Source organism: Salvelinus namaycush, chromosome 28 (assembly GCF_016432855.1).
Source record: "Salvelinus namaycush isolate Seneca chromosome 28, SaNama_1.0, whole genome shotgun sequence".
Taxonomy (NCBI): domain Eukaryota; kingdom Metazoa; phylum Chordata; class Actinopteri; order Salmoniformes; family Salmonidae; genus Salvelinus; species Salvelinus namaycush.
Window position 1 is genome coordinate 38,641,215 of NC_052334.1, and position 20,187 is coordinate 38,661,401.

Sequence of the window (20,187 nt, forward strand, 5' to 3'; positions counted from 1 at the left end):
CTTACACTCACATGATCGCTCATGAACACACATGCTAACTGACATGGTCTCTAGCACACACACGCACGGAAGCGCATGCACACACTCGACAGGTTCAATGAACACATATCGTACATACACAGCCTCAATAACCCTCAATACCACCAACACGTAACTAGGGATGTGCACTGTTATACAAATATTTAAAACATACATTAGTATACGAATACTTGTGAGCATACATTTTTGCCAGACAAAAGACAAGGCCTTTTTAACCAGATTTCAACACAGAAAAAGCTTTTTCTAAATGAAATAAAAAAGATCCATTTGACATTGTTACATACAAGGATATACCATAACATTTCAAATGATTAATTTCATCAAACAAAACGTTTTTATGATGTGCACGGTGCGCCCCATAAAAAGACCGGTAGCCGACCGATAGCCTTCACGTGTGCAGTTTGTTGTTTATTTTGGCCAATCAAAGCGGCAAAGAGCCTCAACGTATAGCAAGTACAGTGAGAGTTCACTAATGCAACGCAAGATGGAATTAAAAATTTGTGAAATTAAAAGTAGGCCACAACCAGCTAGCTAGCTATATGGCTGTAGCCGTGTTGCACATGCATCCCTCTCTCTCCCTTCGTCTGATCGCTACACACCGCCAACTATAACCTCTGCAGGCAGCTGCAGCAATAGAGCGAAAGCCTCCCACGCAGCAGTGCTCAGGTTAAAACCAGATTTTTAAACCTGGACGGAAAAGTTCATTTTCATTCTCTGTTGCAAAACGTTTTTGCTACATTGTGACCAAATAAACAGGGCCCTGGATGCGTTTGCTCAAACAGACTTAGTGTACACTGCTCACATCACAGTTAGGTAAGAGCCTCTCTACTGGAGCTCTAATCGAGACTAATGGCAGATTGGCTGCCTGGTGACGTGCTCAGGCAGGAATGCAACATGTGTCACCTTGTGGTGCTGATAACTGATAACACTGTGTTTGCTGAACATGGCAACATCATGGTGCTTGAACATGCTGTAACTAGGAGGAGCACTTCAATTAGTCGATAAGAGTGGTGGTGATTGGAGACCGTACCCATGGCCAGAGAGAGGGATGAGAAAATGAGAGATAAAAGGAGAAAGTGGCACGCACGCACACGCACGAGAGAGTCAGCGAGAAAAGACAAGAGAAATTCCCACTGTGTGCCACTGACTGGCAACCTACTGTTTACTTTGGCCGGCAGCAAACAAACGGTTTACAGAGGAAGGGACATTGGGAGCTCACTCACTGAAAGAACAATAACTTAGTTTCTACCCCCCACAGACTGTCTGACAACCAACAACCATTGACACACATAAATACACATGCTGAATTCCAAACTGTGGTGTACATTCAAACTCATACCAACACAACCGAGATCTCTACTAATTTACCATTAGACTAGATACACACACAGCTTGAAAATTCTCCACTTCTCTTACAGCATAAAGCCACTTTAATAAAATGCACAAGCATTTTCACACGTGCAATAAGAAATCCACACCAATTAAAAAACAAACATAACTCAATATCTAATTAAGTGGGCTATACAAGCCTAAATGGTATTTAGTATCCAGCACATTTACATTGATGTGAAGACAAATGTTGATTAATGTCCACTATCCTTGTCAAATAAATACAATCCTTAAAAATGGTGAGACGTTTCACTGCTTTTCTATATCCCAAGGCAGCTGAATCATCTCTGTTCTCCTCTATTGACTACCATCCACGTTCAAGGACAGAGAGAACAACCTCATTATGATTCCACCTCCGCCTACCACCCCCAATCTCTCCTCCCCCTCTCCCACTAGGCCAGAGAGGAGATGAGGGCTAATCAGTTAGGTGGCCCACAATGATGGATGGAGTCTTTACGAACCACCAAGTCTCCTGACACTTAACTGACTGCTTCCATACGTTGTCTATGTAGACACACACACACACACACACACACACACACACACACTAGGACACATAAAACCATTTATTTTTTTAAGAGTTGTGTTGTACTTGAGTGAGCACCAACCACCACGGAAATCTCAACCCCCCCCCCCCCACCCTCAGCCCACTATTTCTGCTATCAGCCTCCACAGACACTACCACCACCAGCCATAATAGATGTACCTGTCAGCATCAATGGAAGGGGGGGAGGGGGGGGTTACAGGGAGGGCACACTGGCACTGAGGCTCAAAGCGTTATACCAGCTCAAGGTTACAGCACAACACAAGGCAGGGACAATACAATACAGCAATATGACCATCAAGGACAGTGAGGACATTCTAATACGGAGGCCTTCCACCTTTTCACTCCCAGGCAAACACACATCTTTTCTTATCATCAGGTGAATGATAATGGCAAGGAGAAGTAATCAACATTTTAAAATGAAGAGATTCGTTAGATACCGTTTTGCATTATTTTGACCTCCCCATATTATAATTGGGAGAGGAAGTGTAAACTAAGCCTATTAGCTTGAAAGGAAACTCCAAACACATTTTCACTAAGAGCATCTGTTTAGCTGGTTAAAACAAAGGTTAGCCAAACATGTATGTCCAAGTGAAGAAAGCTTAACTTGGAGCACTGGTAGCCTATTTGCGGGTGCTTCTTCAAAGCCTATGTCAGATACTCCAGTAAGTTTAATTGGCTCCAATGAGTAGAACTTCCTCAGCATTAGGAGTTGAAAAATGAAGTTGATAACATTAGAAAGAAGATAGTCTTTCAGAAAGTATTCACACTCCTTGACTTTTTCCACATTTTGTTGTGTTACAGCCTGACTAGAACATTGATTAAATTGAGATTTTGTGTCACGGTCCTACAGGCAATACCCCATAATGCCAAAGTGGAATTGTGTTTTCTGAAATTAAAAGCTTAAATGTTTTGAGTAAATAAGTATTCAACCCCTTTGTTTAGGGATGCCTAAATAAGTTCAGGAGTAAAAATGTCCTTAACAAGTCACATAACTTGCGTGGACTCACTCGGTGTGCAATAATAGTGGTGAAGTTATTAAACTACCCTTTAGATGGTGCATCAATACACCCAGTCACTACAAAGATACAGGCGTCCTTCCTAACTCAGTTGCCGGAGAGGAAGGAAACCGCTCAGGGATTTCACCATGAGGCCAATGGTGACTTCAAAACAGTTACAGAGTTTAATGACTGTGGTAGGAGAAAAGTGAAAATTGATCAACAACATTGTAGTTACTCCACAACACTAACCTAATTGACAGTGAAAAGACGGAAGCCTTATCAAGAAGACAGTGAATGTTCCTGAGTGGCCGAGTTACAGTTTTGACTTAAATCCATCATGACAAAGTGAAAACATGTTTGTTTTTTTAATGTTAGCAAATTTATTAAAAATGAATACAGAACTCTCATTTACATGAGTACTCACACCCGAGTCAATACTTTGTAGAAGCACTTTTGGCAGTCGATTACAGCTGTGAGTCTTTCTGGGTAAGTCTCGAAGCGCTTTCCACACCTGGATTGTGCAACATTTGCGCATTCTTTTCAAAATTCTTCAAGCTCTCAAGTTGGTTGATGATCAGTGCCAGACAACCATTTTCAGGTATTGCTAGATTTAAGTCAAAACTGTAACTTGGCCACTCAGGAACATTCACGGTCTTCTTGGTAATCAACTTCAGTGTAGATTTGGCCTTGTGTTTTAGGTTATTGTCCTGGTGAAAGGTGAATTCATTTCCCAGTGTCTGGTGGGAAGCAGACTGAACCAGGTTTACCTCTGGATTTTGACTGTGATATTCCATTTATTTTTATTCTGATTTTGCCTGTATTCAGCTCCATTCTGTTAATTTTTTTTATCCGGAAAAACTCCCCAGTCCTTAACAATTACAAACATACCTATAACATGATGCAGCCACCACTACGCTTCAAAATATGGAGCGTGGTACTGAGTAATGTGTTGTATAAAGATCAGCTTCAATATTGCAAATAGGTTGTAACTTCCATCAAAGCTTCATTTCCAATCCCCCATATTTTTGGTAAATATAGATATTTAAAAAAAAAATTCCTTTATTAATTTTCACTAACTACCACCCCTCCTCTAATTGGAGTAAACTAATGGACAACACTTAGGCTTCTACATACTATATAGATTTTACTTGAGTAATCTTCTGTTTGTTTTTAATCCCATCCTTCAGCTACCCTCAACCCCTCCCATCCATCTCTGAAGAACATCCAGTTTATTTATATTTGCCATATACACTACCGTTCAAAAGTTTGGGGCAACTTAGAAATGTCCTTGTTTTTGAAAGAAAAGCACATTTTTTTGTCCATTGAAATATCATATTGATCAGAAATAAACAGTGAAGAGGCGACTCCGAGATGCTGGCCTTCTAGGCAGTGTTGCCGTGTCCTGTGTCTGTGTTCTTTTGCCTATCTTAATATTTTATTTTTATTGACCAGTCTGAGATATGGCTCTCTTTGTGACTCTGCCTAGAAGGCCAGCAGCCCGGAGTCGCCTCTTGTCTGTTGACGTTGAGTGCGGTGTTTTGCTGGTACTATTTAATGAAGCTGCCAGTTGAGGACATGCGAGGTGTCTGTTTCTCAAACTAGACACTCTAATGTACTTGTCCTCTTGCTCATTTGTGCACTGGGGCCTCCCACTCCTCTTTCTATTCTGGTCAGAGACAGTTTGCGCTGTTCTGTGAAGGGAGTAGTACACAATGTTGTACGAGATCTTCAGTTTCTTGGCAATTTCTCACATGAAATAGTCAATTATTTTTCTGAGAAATGAAGGCTAACAAGTTTCAGAAAAAAGTTATTTGTTTCTGGCCATTTTGAGCCTGTAATCAAACCCACAAATGCTGATGCTCCAGATACTCAACTAGTCTAAAGGCTAGTTTTATTGCTTCTTTAAATCAGAACAACAGTTTTCAGCTGTGCTAACATAATTGCAAAAGGGTTATCTGATGATCAATTAGCCTTTTAAAATTATAAACTTAGATTAGCTGACACAACGTGCCATTGGAACACAGGAGTGATGGTTGCTGATAATGGGCCTCTACACCTATGCAGATATTCCATTTAAAAAATCTGCCGTTTCCAGCTACAATAGTCATTTACAACATTAACAATGTCTACACTGTATTTCTGATCAATTTGATGTTATTTTAATGGACAAACAATGTGCTTTTATTTAAAAAACAAGGACATTTCTAAATGACCCCAAACTTTTGAACGGTAGTGTATTTCTAACTGTGCTGTTTCACAAAAAGTTCTGAACCTATATAGATTTTATGGACACGGTATACATTAGTTATCTTGTTTATAGTCCCACCCTTCAGTGCATTTGGAGTGCATTTGGAAAGTTTTCAGACCCCTTGACTTTTTACACATTGTTACGTTACAGCCTTATTCTAAAATTTAATTATTTCCCCCCCCTCATCATTCTACACACAATACCCCACAATGACCAAGCGAAAACCGGTTGAGATATTTTTGCAAAATGTACATAAGTACTCAGACCCTTTGCTATGAGACTCAAATGTTTCCATTGATCATCCTTGAGATGTTTCTAAAATTGATTGGACATGATTTGGAATGGCACACCCCTGTCTATATAAGGTCCCACAGTTGACAGTACATGTCAGAGCAAAAACAAAGCAATGAGGTCAAAGAAATTGTCCGTAGAGCTCCATGACAGGATTGTGTCAAGGCACAGATCTGGAGAAGGGTACCAAAACATTTCTGCACCATTGCAGGTCCCCAAGAACACAGTGGCCTCCATCATTCTTAAATGGAAGAAGTTTGGAACCACCAAGACTCTTCCTAGAGCTGGCCGCCCTGGCCAAACTGAGCAATCGGGGGAGAAGGGCCTTGGTCACGGAGGTGACCAAGAACCCGATGGTCATTCTGACACAGCTCCAGAGTTCCTCTGTGAAGATGGGAGAACCTTCCAGAAGGACAACCATCTCTGCAGCACTCCACCAATCAGGCCTTTATGGTAGAGTGGTCAGACGGAAGCCACTCCTCAGTAAAAGGCACGACAGCCTGCTTGGAATTTGCCAAAAGACACCTAAAGGACTCTGACCATGAAAAAACAAAATCAGCTCTACTACCTCTTAACTCAGCTATGAGAAGCCTGCAACTACCACCCATGATCTCAGTGAAGAAACAAATATATACTTAGGCATTACTATATCCCCCCTCTATTCACACTACTTGCAGGAAGAACTACTTAGAAACCTTTCAAAATATCCTAAGATATAAAATGATGGTCCGCTATGGCCTCTTTGCATGCTAGAATCTCAAATATTAAAATGAATGTCCTCCCTCGTATCAATTTTATGAGTTCCATGTTACCACTGTCTCCTCCTATAGACAATTGGTCTAAACTTGACTCCGTCATAAAGAAGTTAATTTGGAGGAGAAAGCGACCACAGATTAAATATGCAACACTAGAGAAAAAAAGCATCACATGGACTAATCTAAACTTTTATCACCCATCATTCCAAATGAATTTCCTGAAGACCTGGTTAAACCCAGAGGCTTCTGTTCCTTGGCGTGCTATAGAAGAGTCAATCGTTTCATCAATTAGATTACAATATTTATTATTTTCTGGATTGACTCCTAAAAATATTTGCATTATTGTTTCAACAATTTGAGCCTATTTCTGTGATAGGCTATGATGTATTGTTCAGTAGATTTACTATGTAATAATAAAAACTAATTATATCATGATTAATTAATTTATTGTACATTTTATGTTATCATATTGCCGGTGGGGGGGATTAAAAATGATATATCCATAAATGTATTGTATGAATCTTATGAATTGAAATAATACAATCTTGATGTAAAAAAAAGAACTCTCAGACCATGAGAAAGAAGATTCTCTGGTCTGATGAAACTAAGTTTGAACTCTTTGGCCTGAATGTCAAGCATCACGTCTGACGGAAAACTTGCACCATCCCTACGGTGAAGCATGGTGGTTGCAGCATCATGGGAGACTAGTTAGGATCGAGACTAGAGGTCGACCGATTAATCGTAATGTCCGATTAATTAGGGCCGATTTCAAGTTTTCATAACAATCGGAAATCTGTATTTTTGGACACGGATTTGGGCTATTTAAAAAAATAAAATGTTTAAGTAAGTAATGTAATGTAAGTAATGGAGGAATGGGCCAAAATACCAGAAACAGTGTGTGAAAACCTTGTGAAGACTTACAGAAAACATTTGACCTCTGTCATTGCCAACAAAGTGTTTATAACAAAGTATTGAGATAAACTTTTGTTATTGACCAAATACTTATTTTCCACCATAATTTGCAAATAAATTCATTAAAAATCCCACAATTTGATTTTCTGGATTTTTTTTTTCTCATTTTGTCTGTCATAGTTGAAGTGTACCTATGATGAACTACAGGCCTCATCTTTTTAAGTGGGAGAACTTACACAATTAGTGGCTGACTAAATACTTTTTTGCCCCACTGTATATCACAATTTTCTTTTACCAATTGTTGTCTTTAATACAGTGCTGATAGACAAGTTCCTTACAAATATAACACTTTGTATTCAGGACAAAAAGTGAATTGCTTTGCCACATTTTTTGCAGTATTACTTCATTGTCTAGTTGCAAACAGTATGCATGTTTGAGTATTTTTTTTCTGTAAAGGCTTCTGTCTTTTCACTCTGTCAATTTGGTTAGTATTGTAGAGTAGCTACAATGTTGTTGATCCATCCTCAGTTTTCTCCATTCACAGCCATTAAACGCTGTAACTGTTTTAAAGTAACCATTGGCCTTATGGTGAAATCCCTGAGAGGTTTCCTTCCTCTCTGGCAACTGAGTTAGGAAGGACGAATAAATTTGTAGCGACTGGGTGTATTGATACACCATCCAAAGTGTAATTAATAACTTCACCACGCTCAACAAAATACTCAATGTCTGTTTATATATTTTTACCCATCTACCAATAGGTGACCTTTGCAAGGCATTGGAAAACCTCCCTGGTCTTTGTGGTTGAATGCGTTTGAAATTCACTGCTCGACTGAGGGACCTTACATATAATTGTAAGTGTGGGGTACAGAGATGAGGTAGTCATTAAAAAAATCATGTTAAACACTATTATTGCACACAGAGTCCATGCAACTTATTATTCGAGTTGTTCCCAAATAAGCATAGGACTATGGGCTTGTGACTTGAAACAACCCACAGATATTTTTCAAAAGATGCTAATGATCCTCGATTCTTCTGTGGCTAAGTCAAACTTTCTGGTGAAGTATTTTGAATGATTATCTTTCTGTATAGACAGGAGTATTTACAGTTGAAGTCAGAAGTTTATATGCACTTAGGTTAGAGTCATTAAAACTCATTTTAATGAGGAGGAATGGGCCAATATTTACCCAACTTATTGTGGGAAGCTTGTGGAAGGCTACCTGAAACATTTGACCCTAGTTAAACAATTTAAAGGCAAAGCTACCAAATACTAATTGAGTGTACGTAAACTTCTGACCCCCTGGGAATGTGATGAAATAAATAAAAGCTGAAATAAATAATTCTCTGCTATTATTCTGACATTTCACATTCTTAAAATAAAGTGGTGATCCTAACTGGCCTAAGACAGTGAATTTTTACTAGGATTAAATGTCAGGAATTGTGAAAAACTGAGTTTAAATGTATTTGGCTAAGGTGTATGTAAACTTCCGACATCAACTGTATATCATTTTGGCAAAAGTATTTACTTCCCTATTGGTCCCACCGCTATGCCATTTCTCTCCTGTTTTATTAGTTTATTTATCAACTTTCTTTCTTTGTCCAGAAGCCAAAGGCACAATCCTAGTCATATTAGCAACCATCCTAGTTGTTGCATCTTTAGATTCCCCCTCTTTCTAAGTTTCTAACAGATTTTCATCTCTGTCACATATGGAACCACAATTGTTTAGAATGGTGCTTTTCTTCTTCACACAAATTGCATTTTGGCAAATGTTTGAAAATTATGGTTTTATTGGCTGATTCATTACATGAGTTGCATGTTGTCAAGATGCATTACCATAATCTAAAATGTCATTTCTGTCATTTCTGACACCCTAATAGGTTATGCATCCAATGCATATGGGTCCGGTAAATTTCTCAAAAGGCCGGTAAATTCAAATCTTCCCGGTCACGTTTTCCGGCGCCACATTTTCCTAACGGAAACCCTGGTGTGTGTGTGTGTGTAATGTATGTGTCAAGTAGACCGTAAGTATGTTAGTGAGTGAGCAAGAGAGAGTACTCATGTATGTCGGCAACAGCAAGTGAGTGGGAGAAGAAACAAAACAGATGCCCTCGGGTACAAGTCAAAGACGCTTCAAAAGGCGACTACAAAGGGAAACCCAGCCACGAGCTGCCCAGTGACGCAAGCCTACCAGACGAGCTAAATGCCTTTTATGCTCACTTCGAAGCAAGAAACCCTGAAGCATGCATGAGAACACCAGCTGTTCTGGACGACTGTGTGATCACGCTGTCCGTAGCCGGTGTGAGCAAGACCTTAAAACAGGTCAACATTCACAAGGCCGCGGAGACAGACAGATTACCAGAACGTGTACTCAGAGCATGCGCGGACCAACCGGCAAGTGTCTTCCTCTGACATTTTCAACCACTCCCTGACCTAATCTGTAATACCTACATGTTTCAAGCAGACCACCATAGTCCCTGTGCCCAAGAAAACGAAAGTAACCTGCATTAATGACTACCACCCCGTAGCACTTACGTTACCGCCCCCAGGAGGTAAGGGTAGGCAACAACACATCTGCCACACTGATCCTCAACATGGGGGCCCCTCAGGGGTGTGTGCTTAGTCCCCTCTTGTACTCCCTGTTCACCTATGACTGCGTGGCCAAGCACAACTCCAACACCCTCATTAAGTTTGTTGACGACAAAACAGTGGTAGGCCTGATCATCGACGAGACAGCCTATAGGGAGGTGGTCAGAGATCTGGCAGTGTGGTGCCAGGACAACAACCTCTCCCTCAACGTGAGCAAGACACAGGAGATGATCGTGGACTACAGGAAAAGGGCCAAACACGCCCCCATTCACATCGACAGAGCTGTCGTGGAGTGGGTCGAGGGTATCAAGTTCCTTGTGTCCACATCACCAACAAGCTATCATAGTCCAAACACACCCAGACAGTCGTGAAGAGGGCACGACAACACCTATTCCCCCTCAGGAGACTGAAAAGATTTGGCATGGGTCCCAGATCCTCAAAAAGTTCTACAGCTGCACCATCGAGAGCATCCTGACCGGTTGCATCACCGCCTGGTATGGCAACTACCCGGCATCCGACCGTAAGGCGCTACAGAGGTTAGTGCGTACAGCCCAGTAAATCACTGGGGCCAAGCTTCCTGCCATATACTAGGCAGTGTCAGAGGAAGGGCCCAAAAAATTGTCAAAGACTACAGTCACCCAAGTCATAGACTGTTCGCTCTGCTACTGCACGGCAAGCGGTACTGGAGCCCCACGCCTAGGTCCAAAAGGCTCCTTAACTGCTTCTACCCCCAAGCCATAAGACTGCTGAACAATTAACCAAAGGGCAACCAGACTATTTACATTGACACCCACCCCTTTTGTTTTTACACTGATGCTACTTGTTGTTTATTATCTATGCATAGTCACTTTACCCCTACCTACATGTACGACTAACCTGTACCCTCGCACATCGACTCGGTACCAGTACCCCCTCTATATAGCCTCGGTATTGTTATTTTACTGTGTTACTTTTGATTATATTTTTTACCTTAGTTTATTTAGTAAATATTTTCTTAGCCCTATTTCTTGAACTGCACTGTTGGTTAAGGGCATGTAAGTAAGCATTTCACAGTAAGGTCTACACCTGTTGTACTCAGCGCATGTGACAAATAAAATGTTTTTTTAAAGGTTGATTAACATATACCCTCTTCCTCCCTCTCTCCGTCGATGTCTTTTGTCAGTCTGTCTGGGTGCCAGCCCTCCCCGGTTGGCACAGCCTGGCAGCCAGAGTGTTGCCATCAGACACCCGCTGCGGCTGCAAGGTGGCACTGTGGGCGCATCAGATTCACTGCATCTCTTGTGCGAGAGGCCGAGAGAGAGGGGTGAGTAACTAAGTGTGGTGGGTGGTGGGGGGGGGCAGCATGCAAGACAGCATGTGAGAGAGCGAGCAAGCTACAACGCGGTGGGGAGTGAGCCCACAGAATGCTGAACAGGGCTTTGCCAGACCGGAACACTGCAGCAGGAATGCAGCACTCTCTTGCACTCATCATCACAGGCTAGAGGAGAGTGAGAAAGAGAGGGGGAGATAGAGAGAGAGGGAGGAAGATAAGAGTGGGAGGGAGAGAAATAAAGAGAGATGGGGAAAGGTAGGCAGAGAGGAAAATGAGAGCAAAAAGTGCTAGATAGATGCAGTAGAAAGAGCGGGAGGAAGATAAGAAGAGGGAGAGAAACAGAGGCGGAGTTGTGTAATGCTGTCGGTGGTGAATGGGGAACAGACGTCACACTGTCTGGCGTAGCTCTGCCGCTACGACAGAGCAGAGACGGGAGCCTCAACCCCCCCCCTCTTGGCCTATAATGCAGCGGTATTTAATGACACATCCAGTAATAAACCCATGGAAATAAACTGAGGAAAGGGGTGGAACTATACAGAGAGTGAGGAGGAGAGGACTCTAGGTTTCAGCTTACCTGCTACACGAGTCCACAGAGACAGACAGACCCATAAATGTGTCTGGGATATGCACACAGAGACAGCTTGATTGACACATTACTGTCAGAGCCATCTTTAAATATAGCTGATTACAATATATGTTGGGATATAGCCACTTTAGCCTCTACCACTGGGAGATATGACACAGCATATCACATTCATACAGTCTCTTTACTCAAATACAGTCTATGCCCTTTACCATGGCAACTAGGCTTGGGAGATATACCATATACCGGGGTATTTCGAAATACCGACGGTATGATTTCCAATACCGCAAAAAAATATAATACAACAATTATGTTGGAGGCACCCCCACCACGCAGGGGCACGTGCTACACCACTGCTTATAACTAAGTATAAGAAATCTGTGTCAAGTAAATGATATCCAGCTCAGAGCTCCAGCTGTGCATTTGGTTTGCTAACGTGCTAGCTAAGTGGCTAGACGTCAAGATCAAGCTTTTCGGTTACATCAAAGACATTCAATCCCTTCCTGGATCAAGATCCCCGTTGCCTAAATTGTTTTGTGCGGTAAAAAAAAAGAAATGGTGCCCCTTGTGTGCACATTTGGTAATACGTACACCCCGGTATGGTACAGCAACGGTATGAAAATCTGGATACCACCCAACCTTAACGACAACAACCCAATGGGAAGACCAATTAATAAAGGCCTCTATGGGATTAAACTGTCTCCTTTGAATACTTTATAATTTCACCACAGGTAGTAATTAGTCATAGACACTCCGCACAGTTACTAGCATGCTGAAGACAGTGCCTGTAGCCTGACTAGACCAGTCAGGCTGCATTTAGACAGGCATCCCCAATTATTTTATTTTCCCCCCCCACTAATTGGTATTTTGACCAATCAGATCAGCTAAAAAATGTGATTGGTCAAAAGACAAATTAGTAGAAAAAAAGATCAGAGTCAGGCTGCCTCAGTGATTTTATTTGGCTTCTCCCAGTGCTGAGTAAGTTTGACAGAGAGAGCACATTACCGGGAGGGTGTTACCAAGGGTCTCCAGGTGAGCCGGCACTCTGTGCGTGCGCTCTGTATATGTGCGAGTTTGACATTCCTTGCTGACCTATGTGTACAGGGAAGGAAACACGGCGCCAGATTGAGTGCAACACTGACCTGGCCCACCAGGAAACCAGCTCACAAAGGGTTCAGAGGTAAGGAACGGCCTTGGAATCCGGAACCTTCCCCACCACATTTTCTCTGCGTTTCCTCTTTCAACTGAGCAGCTGGACGCCGACTCATTGCCATACACACAGTATGGGAGTGTACGTACGCGCACACACCACACACGAGAGAGTCACTTTTTTTTTTTTTTAAGAAACAGTCAGTCAAAGGCAGACTGTCTGTTTCTCTCAAACTGCGACTGTCAAATAGAGACATTCGGTCACAGTTTGAATGAAACAGCATGTCAAAAAAGGCCAGTCAAGGTTAGATAGAGACGGTCCTGAGAGGGTGTTTACAGACGGACAGACAGACAGGCACACACACTAATATATGATAATATAAAGACTGAACTGTAGCTACTGTAAGCTTGTGTGTAAACATGGCCTTGACAAAGACATTCAAAAACACACATACCGTAAACTTACTTTCTATGGACACATCCTCGTGTTGGGTGCTAAGCAGCTGGTAAATGTCTGTCATCAGATGGTTTCACTAAAGGAGCTTCATCCACAAGCCCTATAACCAGAGGAAGAACACAGAGGACACACATTACTATGGGTTTCTCATGATTCTACCATATTAATGATTCATAGCTTAAATTTCACCATTGTTGTGCTAGGTACTGACTCGTAAGTCAGTCAACCGACAACGCCTTCAGTGTAAAATGAACCATTCATATTGAGGCATATTGGCTACGAGGTGGTCTGAGAAGTCGGTCAGATATGTGTCACATTTCGTTGCGCCTCAATTGTCTCATGCATGACCAGACAACTTGTTTTTGGCTGGCCCAACAGTGCTCCATTCATTCCATTCTATGTCTAGGGCTGGGAATTGCCAGGGACCTCACAATATTATCACGACACTTAGGTGCCGATACGATATATATTGCGATTCTATATGTATTGTGATTCGATACTGTCATTTTATTGCAAATTGATGTTCCAAACATGTGGTCCCGTGTGGCTCAGTTGGTAGAGCATGGCGCTTGCAACGCCAGGGTTGTGGGTTCAATTCCCACGGGGGGACCAGGGTTCAATTCCCACGGGGGGACCAGGATGAATATGTATGAACTTTCCAATTTGTAAGTCGCTCTGGATAAGAGCGTCTGCTAAATGACTTAAATGTAAATGTAAATGCAAACATATTGCTCACCATATGGTCTGCTGCAGAGGGACAAGAGAGAGCCATGAGCAAATTTGTTTTGATCAGACAAAGAAATACATTTTAAAAAAGTGCTGAAAACAAATTGGCTCCCTATTTAAAAAGGAGAACAAGCTATGAAGGAAAAATACTGGTTTTGGTGCAGGTACAGTCAACTAGCGCAAAAATAATGTGATATTGTCAAAACGATATCAAATCGATACTTGAGTCAAATATCGCTATAATATTGTCGAACAATTATATATTGCGATATGCAACTGTGTACATTTTTGCCCCATCACTACACACAACGTTGCCTCAATGTTCGACTCAACGTGGAATTTCTACTCAAAAGTGTGTCAAGACGAGTGATAACGAGGTCCTCAGAAGTATACTGTAATGTTGATATTGTCATGGCTGAAGTACATCATCTTTTTACCTAAATGTAACCACCAATTGACTCTCCTGTTACTACAACGTCAATGTTTCGGATCCCAGTTCGTTGGCATGTCCTTACAGATATTTCAGACACCCCAAAAGACCTCAGACATTGACCAGGGACAAACCCTCCATTTCACAACCAAATAAAGAAGTAAACAGGCTTGCACGTCATGACTCACCATTATTTTCAAGCCCCAAACACTCTGAAGTGGCCCTTTCCTCGCTCTGTGTGGTTTCCCTTAAATCATTGAAAACCAAATGGTAAACTGAACATCAGCCACATCCTTCTCGAAGGCGGCCTCGGCCCTCATCCTTTACACGCAGAAACATGCATCCCCCGTCTACGTCAGCTGAATAGTAGGGAGTATTATTACGCCATTTGCCTAACAATTTAAACTACGACCACTAGCAGAAAAACAGCTTGAGAAAGTACATCAAGTTACTTCAGAAATTGTACCTTTCCTTGATTACGCCAATGACATGCCTGAAAGCATAAGTAAAATACAGAGAAAGGCTGTACTAAGGGGACGAGAGCAGAGGAGAAAGAAAGTGTGTTGGGGGAGAGATCATGTAGCATTTCCTTAACTCAACATTTCATGGCCTTAAAATACACGCAGGGTTATTTTGCGCTGGGGCTGGTTTGCACGGGAGCCCATTTCCTGCGAGTGATTAGGGGGGGGGGGGGCTGTGGCTCACTCAAAGTTCTCGGGTTGTTTTGTCTGCGAGCGAAGTAAAGGAATGCCCAAATTAAACATGCTGAACAGGACGCCCTGAGAGGTATGAAGGCGGGAGGGTGGAGTACGACATGAAAAAAAAATAGAACACCAAATGGATGTAATTTGTAGGCGATTTACAAACCGCAAGTGCATGCCTCCTGCTCGTATTTGCATTCCATCAGATAGGGAAGTTGGACAGCAATGTTGTACCATATTGATAAAGCTGTCATATGCCCCGAAGGCAAGCAGCCTGCGAGCTCCTTCATTTCACTCAAAACCTGAAGGGCTTGTTGTAATGCGCTATTATAATAGGTTATCCCAAGATGAAAAGTACCCTCAAGTCTTCTTCTCTTTCAAACGGCTCGGCTTTTGTCCCGCACTGTACACCCAAACATAGGGAAGAGAGCGAATCTCAACAAATGAAAGCACAGTACTTCACAATTCTCATCGTGATCACCAACAGCAGTAATACTAGCCTACTGCTACTGCACTTCATTTCAAAATACTTACAGTACATTCCCCAGGCCAATGCACTCAACAGGGTGACTAACTTGGGTAAAAAGGTATTTCTTGGACTTTACCAACAATTCAGAATTGATTGGTATTGCTTTCTTGTAAAGGTCTGCTGCCCATTCAGGGATTTTGTGTTTGGCATGTGTGGGGGACCAGATGTCTCTTAGACCTCCAGCTCGGAGGGAGAGCAGATAAAACAGGACTTTAACTGCATTCTTTCATGGCCGATGCTGGGGCCCACCTATCCACACCCATCCTCAGACCAGCATGAGGGGAGGAGAGGGAAATGAAGGGAGAGGAAAAGTGGAGGAGAGGGAGCGAGAGATGGAGAAAGGGAAAAATCTAGAAAAAAAGGGAGGATGTGAGAAAGGGGATAGTTACAAAAAGTTGGTCGGTCCAAGTGGGTGGGTGAACAGTCACTGTGCCCTTGTTTGACCAGGGAGGGGAAAAACATGCCTCTGCGTGCCAGATGTGAGTTATCAAAGTAATCAAGGGCACCAACACAGTCAAATTAAAAGATGTCTGTCACTGAGGGAAGGAACGAGGATGCTGAGTATAGCAGCATGCCACAGTGAGAAAATGAGAATGAGCAAACCGTGGCTCCATTAAGTAACTGAATCCAACGTGTAGAACCATGACAGGGCATTGTTCAGTTCACAGCAAAGGGGAGGAGGGCCAGCTTGACAAAAAAATCCAGACACACACAAAAAAAGAATGTTGGATCATAAAAAAGCCTGGTATTCCAGAACACAAATGAGCTAGTCAGGTCTGGGAGTGTTAAGGATTCCTGTGGGGCAGGAGCTAGCTACCGTGGTAGCCAGGCCTTCCTGTAGCCTTTTTACTCAGGACAAAGGCAGGCCCATGTCACAGAGGCGGGGAGGGAAGGGCAGGAATGCCAGACGACGAAGTGCCTGACATATCCTAATATGGGTATATGCAGGTGCAATAAAACAATCATAGCGACACAGCTTAAATCACCTTGTGACACGACGAAAGTTGGCTACTGTACAAGGGAAAGTGGATTTCATGAAACCTACGAGCAAGACGGTGGAGAAAACACTCAAATGCTCTCTCACAACTCTTTGGGATTCTCTATTACTTTTCTTTGTAGTGCAGGACAAGGCTTAAATCTGTGTATGGGAAACCAAACCTATAACAGAGACTTCACACTTAACTCAAGTAGTACATTTTAAGCGTAATATGGAACTTTAGCAGAAAATGTGACGTGATGCGAGTGAGCTACCAATGGGCATGGGAAAAAAAGAAGGAGATGAAGGAGTGGTATATGAGAGGAAGCATGAGGGCCCTCCAGATGGCGGGAGAGTGATGCCTCACACATGGACCATGTGTTGCCTCAGCAGACCCCTTCACCAGAACGGGCCAAAGTCAACACAGCACTCCAACCAGAGAAGTCAGAGAGAACGGATCAAACAGTGATGACGGCCCTATTTCTGTCCCCCAACGCCTGGATACAGCAAGACCCTGCGACGTGAAAACGAGCCAGCAGCTTCGAAATATTCATTCAAAACAGAGCAAAAAAAAAGTGTGGTTCACCAACCATTCTATTTTTATGGCTATTTAGCTTGCGCTGCGAGACTGCTCGCATGAGGAGTTTCAAAAGCAAAATGGGCTGGCTGGAAAGAGAGAAACCCAACCAACTCGTTACACGCTGGCCCTTTTCAACGCGCTGATGGAGTTCGAGATGAGTCGTCTCGAAAATAACACTGAGGGGGGGGGGAAGCGACGTATGGGCACGCCATTGACGAAAGCTTCCATCCATACACGTTAGCGCTTATGCAAAGCAAAATAGAGAATAAGTCACTTGCATAGCATCAGAAGAAGATAGGAGTACACTCCGAGTGAGGGGGGAGTAAAAGGGGGTTGGGTCGCCCTAGCGTCTGAAAATTCCTTACCCTGAGAACATGAATATTTTCTGATCACAAGAAATTATCCGGAGAAGGAATTTTATTTTGAAAGCCGCCTGTTAGATCCCAGGTGGAAGAGAGACGGGTGCAGGGATTGTACATGTAGGCGCTACGTTACAGTGCTGGAGGGAGAACAACAGAAACACAGGTCCATATCCATTATCCCACAGGATTGCCGTACCACATCAACAAGAGTCATCCCTGTCCAGCCAGCAGCAAACATAATTGACAAGGCTAGTTTTACACAGTTTACATCCAGACTAGATGCGTCAGTCCGTTCAAACCAACCTGAAACGTCCCAACCTTTTAAAGCTACTAAAATACCCTTAAAGAGCAACTCCGCCACATTTCAACCTCATATTCATTGTCTCCATTATCTCCAGCACAAAACCAGTGGCTACATATGTTTTACCCAATGACATCAACAAAAGTTAAACATTTTAAAAACAGTGATTATCAAACCCTACGAGATCTCAGTGACGTGGGGAGCAAGAAAATACCCTCCCTCTGCAGGTTTTGAAAAATCACAATTTCTTACTCCTTCAAGGGTTTTTCTTTATTTTTTCTACATTGTAGAAAAATAGTGAAGACATCAAAACTATGAAATAACACATGGAATCATGTAGTAACAAAAAGAAAGTGTTAAACAAATCAAAATATATTTTAGATTCTTCAAAGTAGCCACCCTTTGCCTTGATAACAGCTTTGCACACTCTTGGCATTCTCTCAACCAGCTTCACATGGAATGCTTTTCCAACAGCATATGTGGAGTTCGCTTGTTGGCTGCTTTTCCGTCACTCTGCAGTCCAACTCATCCCAAACCATCTCAATTGGGTTGAGGTCGGGTGATTGTGGAGACCAGGTCATCTGATGCAGCACTCAATCACTCTCCTTCTTTGTCAAATAGCCCTTACACAGCCTGGAGGTGTGTTGGGCAATTGTCCTGTTGAAAAACAAATGACAGTCCCACTAAGCGCAAACCAGATGGGATGGCGTATCACTGCAGAATGCTGTGGTAGCTATGCTGGTTAAGTGTGCCTTACATTCTAAATAAATCACTGACAGTGTCACCAGCAAAGCCCCCCCACATCACACCACCTCCTCCATGCTTCACAGTGTGAACCACACATGCGGAGATCATCTGTCACCTACTCTGCGTCTTACAAAGACACAGGTTGGAACCAAAGAAAATCACACATTTGGACTCCAGACCAATGGACAAATTTCCACCAGTCTAATGGCCATTGCTTGTGTTTCTTGTCCCAAGCAAGTCTCTTCTTCTTCTTATTGGTGGTTACCGGGCAGCAATTTGACTATGAAGGCCTGATTCACGCAGTCTCCTCTGAACAGTTGATGTTGAGATGTGTTTGTTACTTGAACCCTTAAGCATTTATTTGTGCTGCAATTTCTGAGGCTGGTAACTAATGAACGTATCCTCTGCAGCAGAGGTAACCCGGGTCTTCCTTTCCTGTGGCGATCCTCATGAGAGCTAGTATCATCATAGCGCTTGATGGTTTTTGCGACTGCACTTTTCCTCATTGACTGACCTTCGTGTCTTAAAGTAATGGACTGTCATTTCTCTTTGCTTATTTGAGCTGTTCTTGTCATAATATGGACTTGGTCTTTTACCAAATAGGGCTATCTTCTGTATACCACCCCTACCTTGTCACAACACAACTGATTGGCTTAAACGCAAGGAAAGAAATTGCACAAATTAACTTAAGGCACACCTGTTAATTGAAATGCATTCCAGGTGACTACCTCATGAAGCTGGTTGAGAGAATCCCAAGAGGTGTGCAAAGCTGTCATTAAGACAAAGGGTGCCTACTTTGAATGATCTCAAATATAAAACATATTTTGATTTGTTTAACACTTTTTGGTTACTGCATGATTCCATGTGATATTTCATAGTTTTGATGTCTTCACTTATCCTACAATGTAGAAAACAGTAAAAAGAGGTATAAAGTAGGTGTGTTCAAACTTTTGACTGGTACTGTAGGTAGACATTGGTTTGGTGCTGGAGATAATGCGAGAGGTAGAAAAGTGGCAGAGTTGCCCTTTAACCTTGCTAGCCTCCGAAGACACATGATCTGGAGTAGGAGTATTACAAATGACAAGAATAGGGAAAGCACCATATTTTCTTTGAAGGTACTTTCTCAGTGTTCTGTTACTTACTGCCCCCCCTCCAGGCAACCAGCACAAACCATGGTACTGCCTGCGAACCAACAGAGACAGTGGATTTATGAAACCAGTTATGGGGGTGGATGTTGATACAGGTGTCGGTGTCATCCCTCTCCCACCCTCCTGCTCTCTCTCCCCCCTTTCGTTCTCTCCATCTGCAGGGTCGGGCCAGAAGAGGGATTTCTGTCATTCAGCCAGACTAAGCCGGCTACCAGAAGCGCTCCCTCGCTTTCTCCCTCTTTCACACGCATGAGTTACAGTGCGACTGACACACACACGGCCCGATAGGGATGTGTAAAACATGCAGGGTGGTTGCCACAGCAACGTGAGCCAACGGGTCATAAACACCCCCTCTTCCTGGATCCCAAGGCTGGACGGAGGCCACGGCTGTTATCTCAGGGGCCGAGTGACATCACTCAGTGA

The 20,187-nt window shown here is 42.8% G+C and overlaps 1 protein-coding gene across 1 annotated transcript in view; it reads right to left on the reverse strand.

Moving 5' to 3' along the window:
- The window catches only part of luzp1 (leucine zipper protein 1), an 82,674-nt gene that overhangs the window by 41,813 nt on the left and 20,674 nt on the right, over window positions 1–20,187 (reverse strand). Inside the window, exon 2 of the mRNA XM_038967018.1 lies at window positions 13,274–13,364. The gene's annotated coding sequence lies outside the window, so the exon portion shown is untranslated. The remainder of the gene's footprint in view (window positions 1–13,273; window positions 13,365–20,187) is intronic.